The sequence below is a fragment of the Felis catus genome, chromosome B1, assembly GCF_018350175.1.
Source record: "Felis catus isolate Fca126 chromosome B1, F.catus_Fca126_mat1.0, whole genome shotgun sequence".
Taxonomy (NCBI): Eukaryota; Metazoa; Chordata; class Mammalia; order Carnivora; family Felidae; genus Felis; species Felis catus.
This window is the reverse complement of record NC_058371.1, coordinates 35,624,948-35,649,484: the sequence shown is the minus strand read 5'-3', so window position 1 is coordinate 35,649,484 and position 24,537 is coordinate 35,624,948. Positions and strand designations below refer to the sequence as shown.

General features: G+C 46.4%; 1 protein-coding gene across 2 annotated transcripts in view; it reads left to right on the top strand.

The window, feature by feature from the left end:
• The first annotated feature begins 1,431 nt into the window (after positions 1–1,431).
• Positions 1,432–24,537, top strand: part of SLC39A14 (solute carrier family 39 member 14) — a 46,326-nt gene continuing 23,220 nt past the window's right edge. For both annotated transcript variants that reach the window (XM_023252507.2, XM_023252508.2), the window contains exon 1: positions 1,432–1,599. The gene's annotated coding sequence lies outside the window, so the exon portion shown is untranslated. The remainder of the gene's footprint in view (positions 1,600–24,537) is intronic.

Genomic DNA, 24,537 nt, shown 5'->3' with positions numbered 1-24,537 from the left:
ATGGGATTAAGTCCCAATGGATGACATAATGTCTGAAAAATACTCTGAGTTTAACCAAGAAGGACAAATATTAAGGGTTATTACAAAGATGAAGGGGCTCTGAGGGAAATTCTGCAAGAGATACCATTACTTTGAAATCACTTGGAAAATGAGAGGACTATCACCCCACCCCTTACCCAACGGGAGCACTGACTGTAATTGCAGGATGAGAATAATTCAATTTTAGAAAAACCAGGGCCAGGCTAGTCTCTTCACGAGTGGCATAAACAATCTGGCCTCCTCTGGCTTTGTTTCAAGGCTTTCTTTTTCCCTCTCTACCCAGTCCTTAGGAACAAGCTGCCACTGAACTCTGGATTCTCCCTGCTACATGCTCCAGGGATTGTCTGCACTGCCAGCATGAGGGTTCTTCTCTCCAGAATTTGCAGCATGGGATACGGGGCCCCTTCCCTGTGCAAATTCACAGAGACACTAAGTGCCAGCTAGGCACCAGACATTGAACTACAACTGGTACCTGGATACCAACTGGCTACAGTTCTGCTAGACCTTTCCTGTGGGTCCCCTAGACCCAGGTGGCAGCTGGCTTAGCTGTAGAGGAAATAATCGTGATGTCCACCAGAATAGAACAATGGGCGTTTAATGGGTGGCTTATTTTCTCAAGAAATTTCCATTTCCGAGACTTGATATCCATCTCAATAGGACTATCCCACAACGGAGGAGACTCCTAGGACACGCCTCACCCCCAAATTAACATTTCTCCCTGACTGGGATTCAGAAATGTGGTTCCCTTAAAGAGCCTGATTATTGGGGGGGGGGGGGGAGGGTTGTGCGACATTTAATTGGAAAGTGAGTATAGTATGGTTTACTTGGAACTTGAACAGGAAATTATTTTAATTTTTGTTCTTTTGGCTGGTTGAAATATGGAGAAGAAACATCGTCTATGGGGCGTCCCCTTTTAGGGCACATTTCAGAATTGAGTTGGAGGTTGAGAAGCTTTTTACATTAATCAAAAGTGTTAAAATATAGACATACATATTAGGTGAGTAGCAGTCTTACTGCTAAGGGATGGAGGCCAGGTTGTAAGAGGTTCCCACGTGGAGAGGGAAAGGTCTAAATGGGAGTTTCCAGAGGAAGGAGGAGTCAGTCTGTGGGCCTAAGTGAATGAAGAATGGAATTCGCAGAACGGTTACAAGATGAAGCTGGTCCGCCTAGGATCCCGGAGAGCTAGGTCTCCTCCTGGGCCGGCGAGGTGCCGGCGCTGGGCCGGGTGGAGCAGGCGGCGGGCTGACAGCTCGCGCACGTCGCCCTATCGTGGGCCGGGGCCCCACGTGGCAGGCCCTGGGGAGAGCAGGGTGGGGCGAGGGTGGGGCGGGGCCCAGGGACGGGGGTGGGCCCTGTCGCTGACGCGCAGACTATATAGCGGGGCATGCGCGTCGTGGCGGGGACGGACGCAGGCAGGGGGGTGAGGGCACGCGGGCTACCCGCGCGGACGCACCGACCGAGCTGCCGCTGCCGCTGCCGCTGCCGTTGCCGCTGCGGGCCGCCGGAGGGCCAGGCTTGTGAGGTTGCGCGGGGCCCCGGTGGCGTCCGCCTGAGCTTCAGGTGAGGGCGGAGAGCTTGCGTACCGGCGGGACCGCGCAGTGCCCAACAGTGCGGCATCGCGCCGACAAGCGGCGCGCCTCCAGCGCTTGGGGTCACCGGGTGGGGGTGGGGGTGGGAGTGGGGGCCTGGCGGCGCCGAGGACCGAGAGCCCGTCTCCGGACTCCGAAGCCTCGGGTTAGAGCAGGGAGGCGCCCGGGAGGATCAGCACATGGGCCCGGACTCTGGATGGAGGCGACACCTGGCTGGGGTGTCACGATGGGGGATACTTGGTGGTGAGGGGAGGGGGTTCGCAGCTGCACTCCTTTCGACTGGAGATCGCGGGATGTGGGAGCTAGATAGAGAACGGTGTTCGGTACGTAGACAGCCTCACTAAAAAGCCGAGAGGCTTCCTGAAACCCGCAGATAGGACAGAAAAAGCAGAGGGAGTAGATGGGCAAATCTGGTGGGCAGTTCTTGGGGCAGCTCCGATGGGACACTGGTCTCCGGACTTTGCTTTCTGGGAACTGTGTTCCTACCCTGGCCAGATCACCTACCCGCTGGAGAAAAAAAATGCCGCGGATTTTCCGGCCGACTAGTAGCAGGAGCCGGAGAATGGCACTGGAGCCACTCTGATAAACCCTGAGCTGGCTTTAGCCATGGGCACGGGTTTTTGTGTGTGTGTGTGTGTGTGTTTAAGCTATTTTTGGTCCTACCGACCAAGTTGGGAGCTTATAGCTCAGGCTGCCCTCTCTTGGTGGGTTAGGGCAATGGGACAAAATAGCCATCCAAGCAGTTTCAGGAATGATTCTGAAGTTCAGTTAAAGTAAAAGAAAAATTTCCCAGCTCGGGGTTGTGGCTTCGGTTTTGAGGCTCTAGTGTCTGCCAGGGCCTGGGTGTCCAATAGGACGCATGATTTGATGAGGGCAGAGTGCTCACCTGGGGCATAAGGAACATAGGGGCAGGAGCAACTTTGCACCTGACTTTTCTTCCTGGACTTACCCTGGGTTTGGATTTGTCTTTAGAGTCATTTTTCCCTGGAAACCCCAGGCCACGTGGGTAGGCTGCTGGGAAGTGGTGGTGGTAGTATGTACTGGAGACTGGCCTGGCTACCCTGGTCTCTGTCCTAGCTCCGCCTCTAACTTGCCCTATGATCTTGGGAAGGGGTAAGTGCTAAGGTCAGAATAGATCTTTTATCCAAAACATCTGTGATTAATCCTTAAGTCTTAAGAGCCAGAGAAACTGAGAGGATCTTGATGATGAAGCAAGAGAAAGAATGTCCAGAATTGTGACTTTTATAGGGTGGAATTAAAAACTAATATTCCATTTCTTGTTGGAGGCTCAGAGATGAATTTTCATATATCATGTGATAGCTAGGAGATAGACTAGTGGTACTCCTTCTTCCATTGGTCTGCAAGTATGACTAAAGGGCACCAACCGGAATTATTGGCTTTATCATTTAGGCAAGAAGAATAAGAACTGCAGGTTCTATGACTCTCAGATGCATCCTCACCCCTCTGGTTAGCCAGTACACAGGGCCTGGTCTGTGCTCAGCCCTTGGAGTAGCCACTGCCAAGTGCAAAGAGGGGATGAGGCCTGGCTCCTGTAGACTTTTGATGGGGAGAGAGAACATCCAGACACGAAGAATAAGGTAGCAGCGCGAGAGAGGCCACGCTGTTGTGTTCCGTTAAGTTCAGAGAAGACAGCACTCTACTAAAGATGGTATGAGGTGGTAGGAAAATTCTGGACTTTTGAGCTAGATGAATCTGTTCAAATCCTGGCTCCGTCACTCTCAGCAGGTTTCCTAACCTCTGTGAGCCTGTTCTGCCTGCCGTGAAGCATGTTGTGATTGTGCCTGGGACATGGTAGAGGTTTGTCATCATCACAGTCATCATTATCATCTGTGTGGGATGGGGTGGATTATTTAGGGGTCCCAGAAGCTTTTAGGTAGGTTGGGTTGTAGGAGTGGTATGAGCTCAGACTTAGTGTTGATTCATCTCCTCCTTAGGAACATGGATACAATTTCCCTGCCTTTCTGAGTAGGCCACTTTTCTGTGCCCTGCTGGAGATTGTCCCACAGAATCACTGGGCAAAAGGAAAAGAGATTTTTTTTTTTCCACCTTTAGTTTTGGGAGCTACTCTGATTTCTTCAGGTAATAGAAGTATTCCTTTTCTGTGCTGATAATAGGCTGGAAGGACTAACATTGAGTTGGGGGTCTGGGCACTGGGTATATATCAGTCACTGGGCTCGTTCTCTTTTCAAACCCTGCTCGGTCTTCCTTTTTCCCTACCTGCTCAAACCCACTTTATTCCAGAGGAACCTGAATCCGTGTACAGTATTCACAGGATCTTGGGATCTAAATGGTAGTGCTGTGAATAGATTGTATATGTCTGGGAATTGGGACTTCCTTCTCCCTACTGTGCTAAAATAATTCAAACTATTTGCAGTGGATGCCTGAAGAAAGTAATGCTTAGGCATTTTGCAGAACTACAGACAATAGGATGTTGAACTGCAGGGACTTTGGGAATCTTCCAGTCTAGTCTCTTTGTTTTACAACTAAAGAAACTAGGTCTAGAGAGGTTAATTGGTATTCCCAAGTCACATTGCTTGCTAGTGACCAAGAAGCTTGATGGAGAAGACCAAAGACAGGTTCTGTTTTTATTCCTAAGTGTAATGATGAAATTGCTGATGATTCTAGTCTTTTCCTTAAAAACATGAAGAGGAAAGGAGCCAGTTATCTCTGGTGCTTATTTAGGGGGAAGGAAGGTCCTTTGCTTTTGTAGAAAGAAGTCACAGCACAGTCATCTTCTTCTGGAGGAGTCCTGCTTCTCTTTCCAGAATGCCTTGAGACATGCGAGGATGGGGTGTGGAAGGGTCATGCCACTGGGGCCCCAGCCAGGACTCACTAGATGTCTACAGCGGGACTTTTCTGACCTCGAGGCTGGCAGATTGGCGGCACGCCAGCAGATAAGGAGTCCAGAGTCTGCTGCCAGCCAGGGGCCTTGTGCACTCCGGGGGAGCCAGCAGGGCAGCCTCACCGCAGGGTCTCTGACACCTACCCTTGCTGTGGTCACCAAGGCTCCCAGAGACATCCCCTTACTGGGCCCAGCTGACATCCAGAGACAGAACTCCCTGTGGGTTCTCTGGGACCCCCAGAAGGGCAGGAGGGAGAGTGGCCACAGAATCAGCCTGGAGAGGGCTTGGCATGCCCAGCTGTGGGAAACCACATTCCCTGCCTTGGAAAGTCCAGATCTGACTGTGTTCTGAGGCCTCCTAACTACCTTCCTCCAGGAGAGTGCTGGGGTTTGATGGAACAAGGTGACAGTCTTGAATTTGTTACCATTGGGTCCCTAGGGGCTCTTAGTCAAGGCACTCAGTAGTTTTAAAAAGTCAGCTTAAAGTAGGGAGTTTTAAAACAATCCATGTTTTTTTTATTATTTTTTTTTAACATTTATTTATTTTTGAGACAGGGAGAGACAGAGCATGAACAGGGGAGGGGCAGAGAGAGAGGGAGACACAGGATCTGAAACAGGCTCCAGGCTCTGAGCTGTCAGCACACAGCCCGACGCGGGGCTCGAACTCACGGACCGTGAGATCATGACCTGAGCCGAAGTCGGACGCTTAACCGACCAAGCCACCCAGGCGCCCCAAAACAATCCATGTTTTAAACAATTCATTTTACTTTAAAAACATATGCATCTATTTTTCTTTATTCACCAAAACTGATTTAGGGCTGAGAGGCCTTTTCTTTGGGTTTCTAGGTACTCTAATTAAACTTGCAAATTGTATATAAAAATCACACCTACACATATCACCTGCAATTTCACGTTTCCTTTTATTAAATTTTTTTCACTAGGCTATGTGTTCACATAGTTCAAAAATCAAAAGGTTAAAAAACCAACAATACATGTACACACACAACATACCGGGCAGGCAGTGAAACATTGTACCCCTGCCCCCTTTTTCTTACAGTTGGTTCAAGTTAGCACTTTAGACATGTTGTTTACCACCTTGCTTGTTTCACCTAGCAACTGTATAGGATCTTTCCATATGGGCACATAGAACCCTTGGGTCATTCTTTTATTACACCTGCACAATATTCAGGATATGGAAGTGAGATAATTTTTTAACCAAGATATGTGGGTCACCTCTCTCTCTCTCTCCCCAGCCCAGAACTTGAGTTGGGTTGTTTCCATTATTTTGTCTATTTTGCTGTTATGTCCGAGGCTGCAGTGAATAACTTCAAATGGCATTTCCTACCAGTGTAATTATGACTCTAGAAGAAATTCTCAGAAGCGAGGTTGCTGGGTAAAAATATATATATCCGTTTATTAGTTTTTCTTAAAGAAGTGAAAAGACGTTACATATGACTCCACATGCAGAAATCTACTTTTTAAATACACTCACCTAACTTAGTCTTTATTCCCCTCATTTGTAACCTGTCTTTCTAGATGAGCAGTTCTCAGACTTTTTGATCTAGGATTCTTTAATATTATTGTCTTTTGTGTATGTGCCAAATCTATTGATATTTACTGTTTTAAAAATTAAAGCAAATTTAAAAAGTTTTCATTTAAAATAATATAAGGTCATTACATGTTAACATTAAAAGCATATTTTAATGAAAATGTTCTCCAAAATTAAAAAAGGAGAGAACAGAATGGCATTGCTTTTACATTTTTTGCTGATCTGCAGGATTTCAAAATAGTGATTTATTACATGATGAGATAGAGAGATTATAATAAGTCTAATGTAAGTTTGCTGGTAAATATTCAGTTGAAGTCCTGAGAATAAACTGAGTTAATCTCTGAAAACACACATGTTTATACCCTAAACTTTTACCTTGGAAACCTCTACAAAACTCAAGACCACTATATTCACCACACTTCATTTAGCCTCTGAAACATGAGCATGAAAAAGCTTTTAACATTTTAATATTATTATAATAAAAATAGTTTTTACCTGACAGCCCTCCTGAAACGGTCTCAGGGACCCCAGGTTGTCCTCAAAGACCAGAATTTCAGAATTGCTTTTCTAGATCGCTTAATTTTCATAGAAATCAAACCTTTTCCTTTCTGCACTTACATTTCAGTTGCTGTTCAGTTATAACCACAAAAACAAATGGAACCAGAATGAAGAGGCTTGGGCATAGGCACAGCTGACTTGGTAAATGTGACTGTGACTGGTGGCAGCAGAGGGGCAGTTTGCTGAAGGATGGGTGGGGGAGGGGGACAAGCCAGTGGAGCTCAGCTGAGAGCTTCCACTTGGGGAAGACAGGCAAAACACTGTCTCTGTTCTGAAGATGCTTGTAAACCCATGTGGAGATGCTCCAAGAACACGTGGAAGTTTATGTGCTATCTTGTGGGTTTGTTAAGTGATGTTGAGTGGAACAGGTGAGCTACTTAAGCAGGCTGGGAGAAGGTGAAGTGATTAGGGCAGGAGTGGTCTGGGAAGGCTTCCTGGAGGTGGAATTAAGCCACGTTTTGAAAGTTATGGAGAAAGGAGAACAGGAGGAGGAGCCCTAGAGAGAAGGGCTGTGTGAATAATGGCAGAAAGATGTATTATCCTGAGGCAGGGGGTGATCATTTTAGGGCAGGGGCTGATAGAGGGAAGAGCAGGTGACAGGCATGGCTGGAAATTTAGGTTGGATACAGGGGTTTTAGAGGGCTCTGGGCTCTAAGGTACTGATACTCTCCCAGAACACTTAGCTGTTACCATGTCAAAGACTTACTGCTCTGTTTCAGCAGCCCGCCCTCTCTCTTGGGGTTCAGACTGCACTTACCTAGAACAACTCTGTGGCCCCAAATCTATATCCTTTGCACCAGTCCACTGCTACCTCCTGCCTCCTTCTAGCCCTCCAGAGGCAGGGAACACCTTTTTATCCCATCTTAACACAGCCCTCTCTACCTTAAAAGCCTCTACCACAGCATCCCCAAGCAACTGTTTGGTATTTTTTAAAATTTTATTTTGGGGGCGGCTGGGTGGCCCAGTGGGTTGAGCGTCTGACTTCGACTCAGGTCACGATTTTGCGGTTCTTTGTTTGAGTTTGAGCCCCGCATTCGGCTCACTGCTGTCAGTGCCTGCTTTGTATCCTCTGCCCTGCCCCTCTCTCTGCCCCTCCCCTCCTGGCACCCTCTCTCTCAAAAACAAACATTAAAAAAAAAAAGAAAGAAAATTTTATTTTTTTCTGATTATCAAAAGTAATGCATGCTTGGGGCACCTGGGTGGCTCATTCTGTTGAGCGTCCAACTTTGGCTCAGGTCAGGATCCCACAGTTAGTGAATTCAAGCCCCACATTGGGCTCCCAGCTATCAATGCAGAGCCTGCTTTGGATCCTCTGTTCTCCCCCCCTCTCTGCCCCTCCGCTGCTTGTGCTCTCTTATAATAAATAAAACATTAAAAAAAATAAAGTAATGCATGCTTAGTATAAAGAAGTATTGGAGAGAGAATTGTAATCCTGCCACCCTGAGGCAACCTCTGTTAACGTATTGCACTTCCTTATAATTGTTTTTTCATGATACAATTGCAGGGATCCTAACCTTAGCATCAAAATTTCTCCTTAGGCACTGGGTCTGTATTATGGCTCTATAATAACCTAGGTGACCATTTCCTCTTAAACTTTTTATTTTGAATTAATTTTAGATTTAAAGTGGCAAAAAATGTAACAGTTCCTTCTATCCCTCATCCTATAGTGCTTTTATCAAGAACAGGAAATCAACATTGGCAAAAAAAAAAAAAAAAGTTTTTAACATTGGCAAATATTATTAACTAACCTGCAGGCCTTATTTGAATTTTACCAATATTTTCGCTAATGCCCTTTTTTTGTTCCAGGATCCCACGTTGCATTTAGTTGTTACTTCTCCTTAATCTCCTCTAGTGTGTAACAGTTCCTTTGTCTTTTCTTCTTAGAATGGGGTTGTGCATTTGGGGCAAGAACATCACAAAAATGATGTTGCATCCTTTTCAGAGCATCCTATCAAAGCATTCATGATGCCAGTATGTCTTATTACTGGTGATGTTTTCCTGGATCACTTGGTGAAGCTGGTGTCTGCTAGACTTCTGCACTGGCAAGATTACTTTCTCCCAAGGTGACTCCTTATGCCTCAAATGCCTTTTGCCAGGATGAGCCTATCTCCTTCAAGGGCTCACCTAATTAGTTCTGGTCGTATAAGGTAATTTCTGTGTTTTTTTTTTTCTTTAGTTTCTCTTAATGTTTGTTTATTTTATTTTATTTTGAGCATGAGTGGGGGAGGGGCAGAGAGAGGGAGACAGAGGATCCAAAGTGGGTTCTGTGTTGAGAGGAGAGAGCCCGATGAGGGGCTCAAACTCATGAATCGCAACTCATGACTGGAGTCAAAATTGGATGCTTAACCAACTGAGCCACCCAGGCGCCCCCGACAATTTCTCTGTCTTAAGATCAATGAATTTGGTTAGCTGACACCAGCAAAATCCCTTTTGCCAGATTATGTAACATAGTAACGGGAGTGGTATCTCCTGTTTGTAGGTTGTGCCCGCACACCAAGGGTGAGGGTTCCTGGGGGTCATTTTAGAATTCTGTCTGCCAGCCCAAGAGAACCCCAGATAAAAGTGATCAGGCCTTAATTCTAGCATCAAAATATTAGTCTCCAATGGCTGCTCTAGCAAATTATCACAAACTGGGTGGCTTGAAACAACAGAAATGTACCCTCTCCCAGTTCTGGAGGCCAGAAGTTTGAAATCAAGGTGTCAGCAGTACCACATTCCCCCCAGAGGCTTGAGGGGGCCATCTTTCCTTGCCTCTTCCAGCTTTTGTTGGCTCCAGCTGTTCCTTGGCTCACTCCAGTCTCTGCCTTCATCTTCAGATCTCCTTCCACTGTGTCCCTCTGTCCAAATCTCCCTCTTTTATCTTGTAAAGATACCAGTCATTGGATTTAGGGCCCACCCTAAATACAGGATGATTTAATCTCAAGATCCTTAACTAATTATATCTGCAAAGACCCTATTTCCAAATAAAGTCACATTCTGAAGTTTTGGGTAGATAAGGATTTTGGGGGATAGTATTCAACCCACTACACTCACAATGGGGGGAAATGTCCTTTGTAGACTGTCATTCACAGACCTGCAAAAGAAAAGGGAGGTTTCTTTTTAAAATCAAGACAGAAAGCAGGCCTTGATACTGAGGCAAGGGCCTGGCCTCAGCCTGCCTGCTCCCATCCTGTTGACACAGATCTGGAAACCAAGTATAAATTATACAAAATTTTTTTTTTTAATTTTTTTTCAACATTTATTTATTTTTGGGACAGAGAGAGACAGAGCATGAACGGGGGAGGGGCAGAGAGAGAGGGAGACACAGAATGGGAAACAGGCTCCAGGCTCTGAGCCATCGGCCCAGAGCCTGATGCGGGGCTCGAACTCACGGACGGCGAGATCGTGACCTGGCTGAAGTCGGACGCTTAACCGACTGCGCCACGCAGGCGCCCCTAAATTATACAAATTTAAAAAAAAAATTTTTTTTTTTTTGAGAGGGAGACAGTGTGAGGAGGGGAGGGGCAGAGAGGGGGACACAGAATCTGAAGCAGGTTCTAGGCTCTGAGCTGTCAGCACGGAACCCCACATGGGGCTTGAACTCATGGACCTCAAGATCATGACCCGAGCCAAAGTCAGACGCTCAACCAACTGAGCCACCCAGGCACCCCACCAAGTATAAGTTATAAAGCTGCTCTAAGAGGCTTTTCATGCCTGGAATCCAGACGCTTTGCAATCCCAACAACTTGCCTTTGCAAGGAGCTCTCACTGAGTGCTAGTTTCCCTGTAGGATAGACAGGGCAGAGATTGTGGGACCCATTTGGCAGAGGAGGGGGATCTGACTTCAAAGAGTTGAGATAAATCACAGAATGTTAAAACTAGTCTGCGTCTAGTCCGGCAGTCCTGAAATGATCTCTCAGAACTAGATGTACAGGTACCTGGATCTTGCCCAAGAAGTTCTGATCCCAGAGAACTGAGGTTGAAGCCCTGGTCACTGGGGCGGCCAGGTTAGGGAACCAGGCACAGATGTAGTCCAGCCCAGGGCAGAGGAGGACTGCAATCTATCTCCACACTCTTAAGTGAAGATCTTTAAAAAGGGGAGGGAAAAGCCTTCTCACCTGGTCATCATTAAGCTTTTCCCATTTCCTAACTGAACTCTTAAAGTTAACTTTCTTGTTAAAGTAATACATGTTCATTGTAGAAAATGCAGATGAATAAAAAGGTAACAGAAGTTACCATTAAAGCCACCATCAAGAGATAACAATTATGCATTTTTAGTTTTTTTCTGTGAATGTATACTTTTTTTTTTTAATTTTTTTTTTCAGCGTTTTTATTTTATTTTTGGGACAGAGAGAGACAGAGCATGAACGGGGGAGGGGCAGGGAGAGAGAGGGAGACACAGAATCGGAAACAGGCTCCAGGCTCTGAGCCATCAGCCCAGAGCCCGACGCAGGGCTCGAACTCCCGGACCGCGAGATCGTGACCTGGCTGAAGTCGGACGCTTAACCGACTGCGCCACCCAGGCGCCCCTGTGAATGTATACATTTTAAGGAATGTCTGTGCCTATAGTTTTATAGGTTCTGTTTATTTTTTTCCACTTAACATATCATGAACATCTTTCCGTGTTAATCTTTCCCCAAATAGCTAGCATTTATTGAACAGTTACTGTGGATTGGGCAATGTATTTATATTCAGTGTCTCATTTACTTTCTTCCTTCCTTCCTTCCTTCCTTCCTTCCTTCCTTCCTTCCTTCCTTCCTTCCTTCCTTCCTTCCTTCTTTCTTTCTTTCTTTCTTTCTTTCTGTTTATTTTGAGAGAGAGCATGAGTGGGGAGGGGCAGAGAGAGAGGGAATCAGAGAATCCCAAGCAGGTTCCGCTGTCAGGGCAGAACCCGATGCAGGGCTCAAACTCAAGAACCATGAGACCATGACCTGAGCTGAAATCAAGACTCACTTAGCCTAGTGAGCCACCCAGGTGCCCCTCATTTACTTCTCTTACCTGCTTCTCAGGAGGGACTGTCAGTAGGCTTTGTTTTTCTGTATGAGGAAAATAAGTCTTGAATTTCTGACTTGACCCAAGCCCTGAAGCTAGTAAAAGAAGATTCAAGATTGACACTGAAGTCTGTCTCACCCAGAACTGAAGCTCCTAACCTCTGTGCTCAAACTATAAACATTTTGTTATATGGATTGTGGTACCTTACTCTAGTAGTCCCCTTCTATTGTGTACTTATTTATTTTATTAAAAAAAATGATTAAGTAATTTTTGAGAGAGAGAGAGAACGCAAGCAGGGGAGGGGTAAGGGGTGGGGCGGACAGAAGATCTGAAGTGGGCTCTGCAGGGTCAGCAGACAGCCTGATGCTGATGCGGGTCTCAAATTTACAAGCCGAGCCACGAGATCATGACCTGAACTGAAGGTAGACAGTCCTTAAAGCCTAGTACCCCCTTTCAAAATGATTTCCATAGGACGAATTCCCAAAGGGAAGTATTGGGACTAGACAAGATGACTTAAAAGTTTTTTTCTGAAAGAATGAATGTATGAGAATAGCCAAAAACAATTGAAAGAAAATAATGGGGCACCTGGCTGACTGCAACTCTTGATCTTGGGGTTATAAGTTCAAGGCCCACATTGGGTGTAGAGATTACTTAAAAATAAAATCTTTAGGGGCGCCGGGGGGCTCAGTCAGTTGAGTGTCCAACTCTTGATATCAGCTCAAGTCATGATCTCACAGTAGTGAGATGGACCTCTGCATCAAAGCTCTATGCTAGGCTCCTTCTCTCACTTTCTCCCTCTTTTTTTTTTTTTTTAATTTTTTTAAAAAACATTTATTTATTATTGAGAAACAGAGAAACAGAGCATGAGCATGGGAGAGGCAGAGAGAGGAGGAGACACAGAATCTGAAGCAGGCTCCAGGCTCTGAGCTGTCAGCACAGAGCCCAATGCGGGACTCGAACTCACAAAGCACAAGATCATGACCTGAGCCAAAGTCGGACCTTTAACCGAGTGAGCCACCCAGGCACCCCTCCCTTTCTCCCTCTTATTCTCTCCCTCTCCCCTACCCCCTCTCAAAATAAAATAAAATCTTTTAAAAAATAAAAAATGAAGAAAGTAGTGGAGTTAGACTTGCTTTACCAGAAAAAAAAATTTTTTGGTGACATTGGGACAGGATAGGTAAATGGAACAAAATAGAAACATCCAAAACCAGACCTCAATACATGTAGGAATTTAGCAAATAATGACATTGTTTCTTACTAGTTGCAGTCTGATTTTGAGCAAATATTCTATGTTTCCAAAATAGGGAGTTTCATGCAGTGTCTTTTCCTACTCTGAAAAGCTGCCCTTGGTCCTTTTATAATTAGGGAAGTCCTGTAGGCTCTATCGTAACTAAGTTTGTTGAGAAGATTAAATGAGCATGAGAACAAATTGCTTAGCCATGGTGCCTAGTAGACAACAATAAATCCTAGCAATTCTTACTGTAAAATTAAGGAAGAAAGAATTGTGGGTAAGTTACAGGGGTGTTTAGATGCAAATGACAGAGTCCAATCCATGCTGGTTTAGCAGATAACATATAAAGCATCTGGCAATTATCTGTGGGAGGTCCATGTTCCTGCTTGGTGCTGCCTGGGAGTCCCAGGCTCTCCTCTGTGTATATTTCTGCTCGCTGTCCTTTTGCAGGTAGGACTTTGTTCTTGTTTTCACTTGCCAGCCTGTCCCCTTGAGCAGGAAGGAGGAAGGGAAAGAGATGGCACCCATGTTTTATTAGCTACAACAGCCACCTGTATTTGACTTTATCTCTGTTCTTTCATCTTTTATAGACTCTATGGTTGAGGTTTATAAACAGAATAGACTGTTATATTGGATAATTGGGTATTTTAAGTTAATTTTTCTTTCTTACACTGTGACAAATCAAATTCTAGAGGACAGATTGAAATTTTTTAACTGCAAGAAAATACATGGGGTACCTGGTTGAGTGTCTGGCTTCACCTCAGGTCATGATCTCGTGGTTCCTGAGTTTGAGCCCCACATCACTGCACTGCTGTCAGGGCGGAGCCTGCTTCAGATCCTCTGTCCCCCTCTGTCTGCCTCTTCCCTGCTTGCACTCTGTCAAAAATAAAAATAAACATAAAAAAATATAATAATAAATCAGGAAAATACAGGTATATATTCCTATAATTTCAGAGTGGGGAAGGATTTTTCCAAGCATACTACCTAAAGCAGAAACCTTAAAGGATATGTGTGATATATTTACTTTGACTCTATTTTTTTTTAATTTTTAAATGTTTTATTTATTTTTGAGAGAGAGACAGAGCATGAGCAGGGGGGTGCAGAGAGAGAGGGAGACACAGAATCTGAAGCAGGTCCCAGGCTCCAAGCTGTCAGCACAGAGCCCGACGTGGGGCTCAAACCCACAAACCACAAGATCATGACCTGAGCCTAAGTCGGACGCTTAGCCGACTGAGCCACCCAGGTGCCCCTAGAATACTATTTTAATAGTCAATATTGGTGAGTGTCTTAGGAAATCGGCATTCTTGTACACAGATATTAGAAGTATTAAATTACTTAAACCTTCAGAAGGGTGGTTTAGCATATCACATAGTAAGTTCTTAATAAATATTTGCTGACTGCCACTCTGGGGCACAACTTGCTCCTGGATCTCACTGATTACTTTCCTTCTGTGAAGACCCCCTTTACCCCCTAGGGCCTCTCCCGTGTGCCCTGCTGCCAGATGGAGGTTGAGGGAGGAGGCAGTCAGCTTACCTGAAGGCCTTTCTCCACCACCACCTCCCCTGCCCCAGGATTACTGAGCTGTCCTCCCAAAGGGAGGAAGGGGAGGACAGACCCAACAGCTGTTTTTTTCTCTTTTTTATCGGAAGCCTGAAAGGTTGGTTTGTGAGGAAAGGGGGTGGGGTATGTTTGTGTCCTGCTAGTCAAGAAAGCCCTGTAAATCATGGGGGGCAGGGCACTCTCATCCTTTCCTGGAAACTAGACGGCTCCCAGCCAGCCCTGTGGACTCCAGTTTTCTTAGAGCACGGAGAACATGAGGCCTGGGGCGAGGTGGAACCATGTTGGCCTGGGGAAGCTGGCTCTGCTTTTCTTCCAGGGGATGAGCCAGAGGCGTTAGGCCCTGAAATCCTTTGCTGCCTCTTTCTCTCCCGCTGCTCACAATGGCATGCATGTGTCTGTGCTCTGCCATCCCAGGCCCAGGTGACATTGATTGGCAAATATATGTTTCAGTGCTGACCATTTTTCTCCAATGTTGGAGATGTTCCATATGAGAGGCCAGGCAAGTTCTCAGGATACTAGGCCCCTGGTTAGTTTCCAGGGGCAGCAAGCCATGACTGTTGTCATCACCTTTCCCAGAAAGGTGCAAAAAGTACAAAGTCACCCACTCCTCCAGACTTGGGCCACTAGCCAAGGTGGCTTGTGGAGTAACCTGACCAGCCCTAGGAACAGAGATTGTGTCCCAGGCCCTGCACCTCTCTCTTCAGCCACCCCCACATCTTGCAGACACTGTGGGGATGCCTCCCATGGCTGAGGCCTTGACCACGGCCAAACTGTGGTGTGTGCACAGCCCTGCCGGCCAGATTATGCTTGTGACCTTGACTATTCTCACACCACTCCCTCTTGGCAGCCACTCATGAGCCCCTCCCCCTGCATTTCAGGATGTGTGCAGTTGGCACATTTAGAGGTTATGTGCAACTAGGCTGAGACTCACAGTTTCCATCAGCAGCTGAGAAATTCTAGAAACAGCCTGTACTTGTGGAGTTTCCTTAGGTCCTTTTCTTCCCCTGCCATGGGGGAAAAGTTATGTTATTTTCGGCAGGATTATCAGATGGTTGCCCATCGTTGCATGTTTGTCTACGGAGTTGGAGGGAAGGGCGGCTGCCTGCCTGTGCCTGTTTCTCCCCCACCACCTTCCTCTTGGATCCCCCACTACAGTTGATGTTTCTCTTCAGTTTCTCTGCCTTATGTTTTTTATTCCAGCTCCAGACAAACTTCTCTGGCTCTCTAGGGGTCTTCATTTCTACTTAAGCTACAGGAGAAGGAGTCCAGTCCCTAAGGTTGTTAATAGTTCAACTGTGGATAGAGACCAAAGAACAATACGATTCTAAACTGTTGGCAGCTGGGAAATTAACACTTTCATTCAGCAGGTATTTTTTGGGGGCTGACTTAGTGCCAGCCACTCATTCCTCCACCCTGTGGGAGGGTCGTAGACCTGGAATCTGCACCACTGTAGAGCTTACACTGTTGTAGTAAGAGACAGAAAATAAATATGTAATCAAAACCAGAGAAAGAAGACTATTTTATAGATAGTGACATACGCTAGGAAGAAACTGAAAATGTGTGTTGGGAGTCTGAATGACTGAAAGTGGACTTTTCTTCCTTTTGAGTCACCTGGCCATCCACTTTGTAGAGGTGACATTTGAACTGAGGCCTATGAAAATCTAGGGGGAAAGCACTCTAAGCAGAGGAAACAGCAAGTGCAAAGGCCCTGAGCTCAGAATGCATATGCTACATTAAAGGGACAGAAAGAAGGCTGGGGTGGCTGGATCCTAGTGAATGAGAGGCCTCAAAAATGTCAGTGGGGTTGACAAGGGCCAGAGGACAGTTTAGGTTTTATTCCATTTGTACTGGAGAGTCATCAGAGGGTTTAAAGCAAAGAAAGTGCTGTGATCAGATTTTTAGTTTAAAAGGATGACTTCTTTCATTGAGCTATCCACTTAAGATTTGGGCACTTTACATGTGTGTACTTAAAAAAGAAAGGACTGACAGCATGGGGGTAGGTGCTCAGTGGAATCTGGAAGGCTGGCTAAGAGGTTTCATTTCAACCAGCCTTTCAACATTTCCTCCACTCAAATTCCCTGTGCTCCATCGGCTTTACAAGGAAAACTGGAATGGGCTCTTGTCCTCAGGGAGTTTACAGTGTAGTGTCTTCAGTTTCAGACAGTCCTTCCAAATCTTCCTGGAGGGGAGAGATCTAAGAATGAGTGGTATTCACAAGGCAGTTGTTATTAACATCTTGTAATGTACACTCAGTGTTAATGTAGCAGTAGCTGACTCACTTTTGTTTACTATTCTTCCATTGTGAGAATTGGTTAGTTTATTCATCCACTCCTGCTGATGGGCTTTTGGGGTTGCCTCCAAAGCTTTTGTTGTTGTGAACAATACAGCCCTAAGAATTACTCTTTTTTCTCTCTGTTTGGGGTGGAAAGTTACCCAAACTACAGCATGTCTGAATTGCAGGCTAAAATCAAACCCTTTCCAGGAGGCAGTCTGATTGCCCCTTGGCATTGGGGTTGGGGTTGGCGAGAGAGGAGTAAGCCTTTAAGTCTGGTCAGAATGTTGATCCCTTTTTAATAGGCAAGCAGTTATAGGAGGTAGGGGAGTGGAAGGGCAAGTGGAAACAGGAAGTCACTTCTGTACCACAATGCCCAGACTGCTGCCATACCCACAGCCTTGAGCATATTTTAACCTGGGGAAGGGGAGCTGTACCCTTTGGGTCTTTTGTTGGCCCTGGTCTGTATCTGAGTGTGATAGGAGCCAGAAACCTGGTTGCCTTTGCTCTGGAATCCATCTGTTTGTGCTCTTGACAGCCTCTCTAGAGCTCTGGCAGAGAAGGGACCATCTGGAGGGAAAAGGGTCAGATCCTCATGCCCTCCTTTGCTTCTTTACAGAGGGGGCTTTGGGAAGATAGTCATCTACTCCTGCCCTTGACTCCTTGGCTGTAAGCAGGCAGTGAAGTCTATCCCAGCCATTCTGTAATCTCTAGAAAAGGTGGGGGTATATCTGCATGCCACATGCAAGTTCAAATGAATATTTACATATTCATGCAGCAAGTACTTCTCTAGGTCCTAGCAACCCAGGACTGTTATGAAAGACCTGGGAAGTTAGCCTAAAACATTAGAACCAGCCTGGCCTTCTAGGAGAGGATACTATCAAGACGGGGTTGTTGGGAGCCAGAGGAAGGCAAGGGTGTTTACTGGGGTGGTAGGGCCTGTGCTGGGGAGGGTTTGGGGTCAGGGAAGGAGCTTTGGCCAGCAGGTCAGCCTTCTTTTTTTAAACAAACAAACAAACAAACAAACCACATCCAGGCCCTCATACCTTGTGGAGAAAGTGCTGGAAACACATGCGGACTTTCTGACAGGCATTTCTAACAAGTTAATCAGACTTCCTAGCCTGTGGGTTGCAGAGACAGGAGGTGCTGGGGTAAAGTGGGGCAGAGGCAGGATTCCGGGTGGAACCCAGGGTCCAGGCCAGAGAGTAGAGGCAGGTTATGGTGTAAAAGATAGAGCCTAGTTGCACGGAGCCTTAACTACAGGTGGAGGGACTGAGCTCCGAGTTTGCTGTAGGGTGGAGGGGAGTGCCCAAAGTTAGCATTATAGCAGCAGGTAAGGTGGCATGGGGCTGGGGGCGGGGGGGGGGGGGGGGGGGGAGGGACGGAGTGTGTAAGCAGACAGCATGAAGCTGTGGGTGGCACTGGTTTCTCTTCAGGAATGGTAGAAAGAGGGACATTCTGGTCACATGGCGAGGCCCACAGTGAGGAAGCAGAGGATGTGGTAAAGCCTTTTGCTTCAGTAATCAGATGGTGACTGCCAGTAACCTTGGGCCAGTGATGAGCCATGTGGTCAGTTTGGACAGTGGGAGGGAAAATGGAGGAATTACGATTCAGGAATGTAATTACTCAGTGCCCTTCCCTTTCCTGCCACTTTCCCCGATTTGGAAATATGGGCTTTTTCTTTCTTTTCCCCAGTAATCCCCTTTCTCATGAGAATAAGGCTCATTTATTACTCTGCTGAGAACGAATTACTTTGATGGTCACTGAGAAATCTAAGACCCCAGATGGAGCCTATGCCTGTCTATTGGGGCCTCTGGTCATGTGCAGGAGCAGTAGCTGGGCAGGAAGGGGTTGCTCTCTTTGGTGAAGAACTCTGGAACTCTAACGAAAGCTCTAGATCTTGCTCTGAGAGCAGTGGTCCTCAGACTTTAGGATGCATCTGAGATCACCTGAAGAGTTTCTTAAACTAGATTGCTGGGCCCCACCCCAGAGTTTCTGATTTAGCAAGTTTGGGTGAGGCTAAGAATTTACATTTCCAACACACTTCCCCAGCTGATGGTGATGCTGCTGGTCCAGAGACTACACTTTGAGAGCCACTTTTCTGGAAAAATCACACACAGTTCAGCATCTGAGCTGTAGAGATTGGCAAGGTCCAGAGTCTTTGAGGAGCAGTGGGGGGCTTGAGCGGGCTTGAGGATGGAAGGGTTGTGAAGGGGGAAGTTAGTGGTGCAGCAGGACATTGGAGGGGAGGGGTGGGTGGAGCAGCTGGCCTCAGGGCAAAGATAGGCTCCTTCAGACCGAGCTGTGGAGCTGCCCAGGGCCTGGCTTCTATAGAGAGAGCTTCACTGTGCCAGGGAAACCCAGCATGCCTCTGCTGGCTGTAGCTCAGGGTCTTATAAAGGCTCACTGTCTGAGAAGAGCCCACCTCACCTACCAAAGGGAGCCTGAGGCTCAGAGGATAATTCCTAACCCATTTCGGGAAGAAGACAGCATAAGAGACTTCTTGTCAGAGCCGTTGGTGGCCAGTTCTGCCCACAACATTGCTGCCAGGGAGTTTGGAGTTAGCATTTACAAATGGCCCTCCTATGACAGCAGGACAGTTAAGCAGACTGGTCTCAGCGTGATTTAGGAAATGATGGCGGTAGGTGGGTTGGTCTTCTCGAACTCACTCTGATACTTTGGTTATGAGGACAATGTTGTGGCTTATTCCTCCCCTAGTAGCGGCTAGAGAGGAGCCTGTTCACTTCTTTAATGGAAAGCTATGAGGCCAGTGGCTGCAGTGGCAGAGGAGGCACCCCAGGCTGTGTTGAAACAGGGAGAAAGAAGCCTGGCTCTTTAGACCAAACTGAGTGCTGTGTTCTCTCAGCTGGCCACCAGAGAACCTCCTGGTCCCCCAACTTCGGTTCTTAACCACCTCAAGCCCCTTCTCCACACTGCAACCAGGCTGATAAACTAAAGCCACAAATCTGATCACGTCTCTACTGAAAATGAGGTCCAGACACCTTAATGTGGCCTATAGGCCTGTCCCTGCCTTGGCCCCACGGGACTCTGAAGTCCTTACATGCACTATGCTAACTGAGTCTTTCCAAACTCAGCTACATTCTGGAACATTCCACCTCACCCCCATTCCCTTTACTTTTACCTGACCTGCTTTTACATGTCCTTCATGTCTCTGCTATAGTAATATGTCTTTGCAGGCTTCCTCCGATCTCTGACACTAGATTTGACTGTCCTGCTGTGTTCTCCACAGCCTCCTGTACCCCTCCTTGTCATGATCCATGATGAGTAGTGTGCACTGGCTTCTTCACCAGACATCCGTGGTCTGTGGTTTATTTCTGTTCTCCCCATGTGTTTATTAATGGCACCTCCTTTCACTATCAAGCCCACTACTTTGGATAATAAACTATGGTCCAACCCACTGAAAGTGGAGAATCAAAAACTTGCCAGGCATCCTCGCACTAAAATTGCCATTGTGACTTGGACTTGCCGGTTAGCTGCACTCCAGTCTTAAGTGTATGGCTTTCCTCTTCCTCAGGATGGACCCCAGGATGTCCATTTTGTGGGTGTTAGACGGTGGCAGGGGTGACAATTCTGGAGCAGGCAGCTTCTTGATGCCTTAGCTACACGATGGCAGCAGCCATCTCTGTACTGCGATTGGGGGAGGAGCTCCTCCATCGGCAGTGTTTCTCCAGCTCTTCCCGTGATTCTCTAAGCCATTTAATATGGTACACAAAATCCCTTTCTGCTTAAATAGCCTAACTGAACCCTGAACAGCAGGTAAACCTTTTCATCATTGTTCTTACAAGTTGAATTGTTCGCTTTCCCTGCTCTGTGAAGACAGGTACTAGGCATCCCCAGTACCGAGCGTTATTCCTCGTATGAAACCAGCATGCAATGAGTATGTCTTGAATAAGTTAACTCTTGCACTCAGTTTTTGAGTCTGATGGGTGTAGGTAGCTTTTTAGTTCAATGAATATAACTGAAATTGAAGGAATGGGGATTGTTTAGTCTGGAAGAGAGTGAGTGGTGTTGGCCACTGACTTCAGATAGTGTCTGTAGGCCCCAGGTGGGGGCAACAGGATGTCTCTGGAAGGAAGCACTGAGTTCACTGTTCCTATCTGGGTGTAGGAGTGATGACTCCATGCCTTCTAGCAGAAATCCTCTGTTTCTTCCTTGCTTGCCCAGCACTGGTCTAGGCACTGTGTTCTGGGGAGGGCTAAAGGGAGGGCCCTCCTTGCCTTCAAGGAACAAAAATCTGTCGGGAAGGATCCCTGGGAGACCAGATAATGAGGAGTCCAGAGTAGTTGGAGAAGAGTCCCCAAAGTCTGGTCCAAGACGGCTTCCTGGAAGAAGAGATAATTGAGCTGCCTTCTGAGAATAGGCAGGAGTCAGCTCTGGGTGAAGGGATTGGCCTCAGAGCTCCGGGGACGGAACAGAAGGAACAGACCTAAAGCTATGACCCTTAAGCTCTCTCATTTACCAAAGTGCCCTGCGAGGTGGGACATTTATTTCATAGCTTAATTGTGCTGGGGACACACGGTAAGTGTCCCTGTGGCAGGCCCCAAATTTGAACCCAGTTCTGCCCAACTTGTCATGTTGTCTGATGATTTGGCCACTAGATGATATATTTTTCTTATTTATTTGACTCAAATAACAAGTCAGAGAGTTTTGCTTCAAGCAGGTGACGTAAGTGGTGGACGTGAGCACCATGTTTCCTGAGCCACATGGCCTGACAAACAGGAGTGGACTTAAGGGACAACAGGTCAGAATTTTGCAACTGAGTGTCTGGGAAGTGGTGATGGATGAATGATCAGAACAGCGGTGACTCTTGCCCTGGCCTCTGGTGGGGAAGCCCCAGCTGGCCACTATTCCCCAGGCTGCGTGACTCAGTTAGTTAGTTTTGGAAGACTTCTCTGCTGAACGGTGGAGCCTGGCAAATGCACTCCCTCTCTCCCCTACTAGTCCAGCCGCCTGGACCTGGCAGTCATTTCCTTCACTCAGGGCTCAGCAGGTGGCTAAATCAGCCGCCAGCCACCCCACCCCCACCCCTTTGCCCCACCTCCAGCTGTCTGTACTGGGCCCGACACCAGGCTCTGCCCTTCCCAGTCTCCCTCCCACAGGCACTGACACACACAGTGGGGGCTCAGTAAATATTACCCGACAGGGAGCAGCAAGCTGCTGGTTCTAATTTTGTTCCCTGCTTCTGTGTCCCCACTTTTTTGTGTGTGTTTTCTCATCCTGCCCCTCCCAGTGATGGGGTTTCCTGGGTTAAGTAAAAAAGGCACTGCCTCCTGGTAACACCACCCTCCTCCTTGCCCCCAGACCTTCTGCATTGTTTTTGGAAATCTCCCATGCTGGGTGGCCTTGGTTGAGCCAAAGCTTGAGGCTAAGGATCTGGTAGTGGGAGCTGAGAGAAGAGAAGACGTCCTTTTAGGGTTTGTAAGAGAGCTAAAAAAGCAGAAGTCCAGAGGGGCCAGAAGAACGGGCCCTTTGAGTCCTGGGCCTCTTGGGTGAGGCCGCCTGCTGGCTACACTGCCCTGTACTTGGGAAGGGGCTTCAGCTTGCCCTGGAGGAGAGTGGCTTCTTGGATGGTGTTCATCTGGTGGGTGGGGAGGGCCGCAGACTGGGTAGTTTTTCTCAAAATTCTTTGAACTCCAGAGAGCCACTAGGGTGGTATTTACCTGAGGACCACTCTGTGAGACGACTGGTTTTCTAAGTGGGTCTGTTGGTACTTAAACAGACCACTGTATCGTTATTAGTTTGACCATGAACACTGGGAGTATGCTCATTATTTGTAGAACACTGGGCAGTGTTTATAGTCCGATGTATTGATCATTGCTTTTACAAGTTGTACGTTTTGTGCCATACTTAGAAAGTTCTCCCTAACCCCGTGATTATAAAAATAACCACCCGTATTTTCTTGTATTGCCATACCCCCACCTCCCATCAATGAGTTGAAGTAAAGGAAAAAAAAAAAAAGGCAAATACTCCAAATCCCACCATTCAAATAGTCATCACTACTATTAAATGAATACTATTCTGTATAACCCTCCAGGCATACTCATGGATACATGCATATAGAAATAAATAATCCTGTAAAAAAGTATTTAAAGTTTCCCTGAATATAACAGAAGAAAAGAAAACTAGCAAAATTAAAGGAATTATTAAGCTTTAAAGAAATGTTTTTTGCCAAGAGATTATTTCATGAAAGAGGTTTTAAAAAACTTTGTGAGTCATATCTATAATTACCCATTTTATTTTTATATTTTTTAATGTTTTATTTATTTTTGAGAGTGCATGAGCAGGGGAGGGGCAGAGAGAGAGGGAGACAGAGGATCCAAAGCAGGCTCTGTGGTGACAGCAGGGCTGGAACTCACAGACCATGAGATCATGACCCGAGCCAAAGTCAAGCTCCCCTCTAACTACCCATTTTAAATAGTATTTATTGACTCTGCTATGAAAGATGAGGACATTAGCATTTGCACTTTTTTTTTTTTTTAAGTTTATTTATTTTGAGAGAGAACAAGAGTGGGGCAGGGACAGAGAGAGAGGGAGAGAGAGAGAATCCCAAGCAGAATTCTCTCTCTCTGCCCCTCCTCTACTTGCGCTGTCTCACTCTCTCCCAAAGTAAATAAATAAACTTAAAAAAAAAAAAAAAAAGAGTTGGTTGCTTACCCAACTGAGCCACCCAGTACCCCTCTCATCTTCTTTTTTTTTTTTTTTTAATGTTTTATTTGTTTTTGAGAGACAGAGTGCAAATGGGGGAGGGGCAGAGACAGGGTGGGGACAGAGGATCCAGACTAGGCTCCACTCTAACAGCAGAGAGCCCTATGCAGGGCTTGAACTCACGAACTGTGAGATCATGACCTGAGCCTAAGAGCCAGATGCTTAGCCGACTGAGCCAGACAGGTGCCCCTCATCTTTTGATTGTATTAATTGTTATTAGTGAATTTGTCCATTTCTGTAGCATTTAGATTCTGTCCTGTAGCCATAATCCCGTGTGTGTGTGTGTGTGTGTGTGTGTGTGTGTGTGTGTGTGTGTTTGTTTTTAGGGGAGAATATTTTGAGCAGGGGAGGGGCAGAGAGAGAGGGAGAGAGAATCCCAAGCAGGCTTTGAGTCGTCAGCACAGAGCCCGACTTGGGGCCGATATGACGAACCGTGAGATCATGACCTGAGCTAAAGTCAAGAGTCAGACACTCAACCTTCATTTCTTTTTTGAAGGGCTTTAATATTTACCATCAGTGCATTATCATGGTTTCTGCATTCCTGTGACCTTTATTTTTATTAGCTAATTTCATTCTCCTGTTTTTTCACTCTGGGAAGGAGACTATAGCCTCTGACATCTTTCATGCTTGAAAATTTCTGCCTGTTGTCCTTATAGATTTGTGTGACATCTTGGCTGGGAACAATGTATGTGGGTTTCTCCTTCACTGTGTCTCTCAATGATGTAAACATTGTTGCCTTTTCTTCTGATACTGAAGGTTGCTCTGGTGAAGATGAAGGCTGTCTGAATTTTCTGCCACTTAAGAGAAGTTTTAATATGTATCAATTTTTGTAGTAAAATATTTTGGGGGAAAATTTTTCTTTGAGATGCCTGAAAATGTCTTTTTTTTTTTTAAGTTTATTTATTTATTTTGAGAACGAGTGCACAGAAGGGGCAGAGAGAGTGGGAGAGAGAGGATCCCCAAGCATTCTCCGTGCTGTCAGTGCAGAACCTGACATGGGACTCAAACTCACAAACCATGAAATCATGAGCTGAGCCAAAACCAAGAGTCAGATGCTTAACGGACCGAGCCACCCAGCTTCCCCAAAAATGTCTTTTTTAAGTTCAGCATTCTGCGTCAGATTTTTAAGTTGTGGGGCTTGAACTCACATCCTGAAACCAAGAGTCAATGCGCTCTACC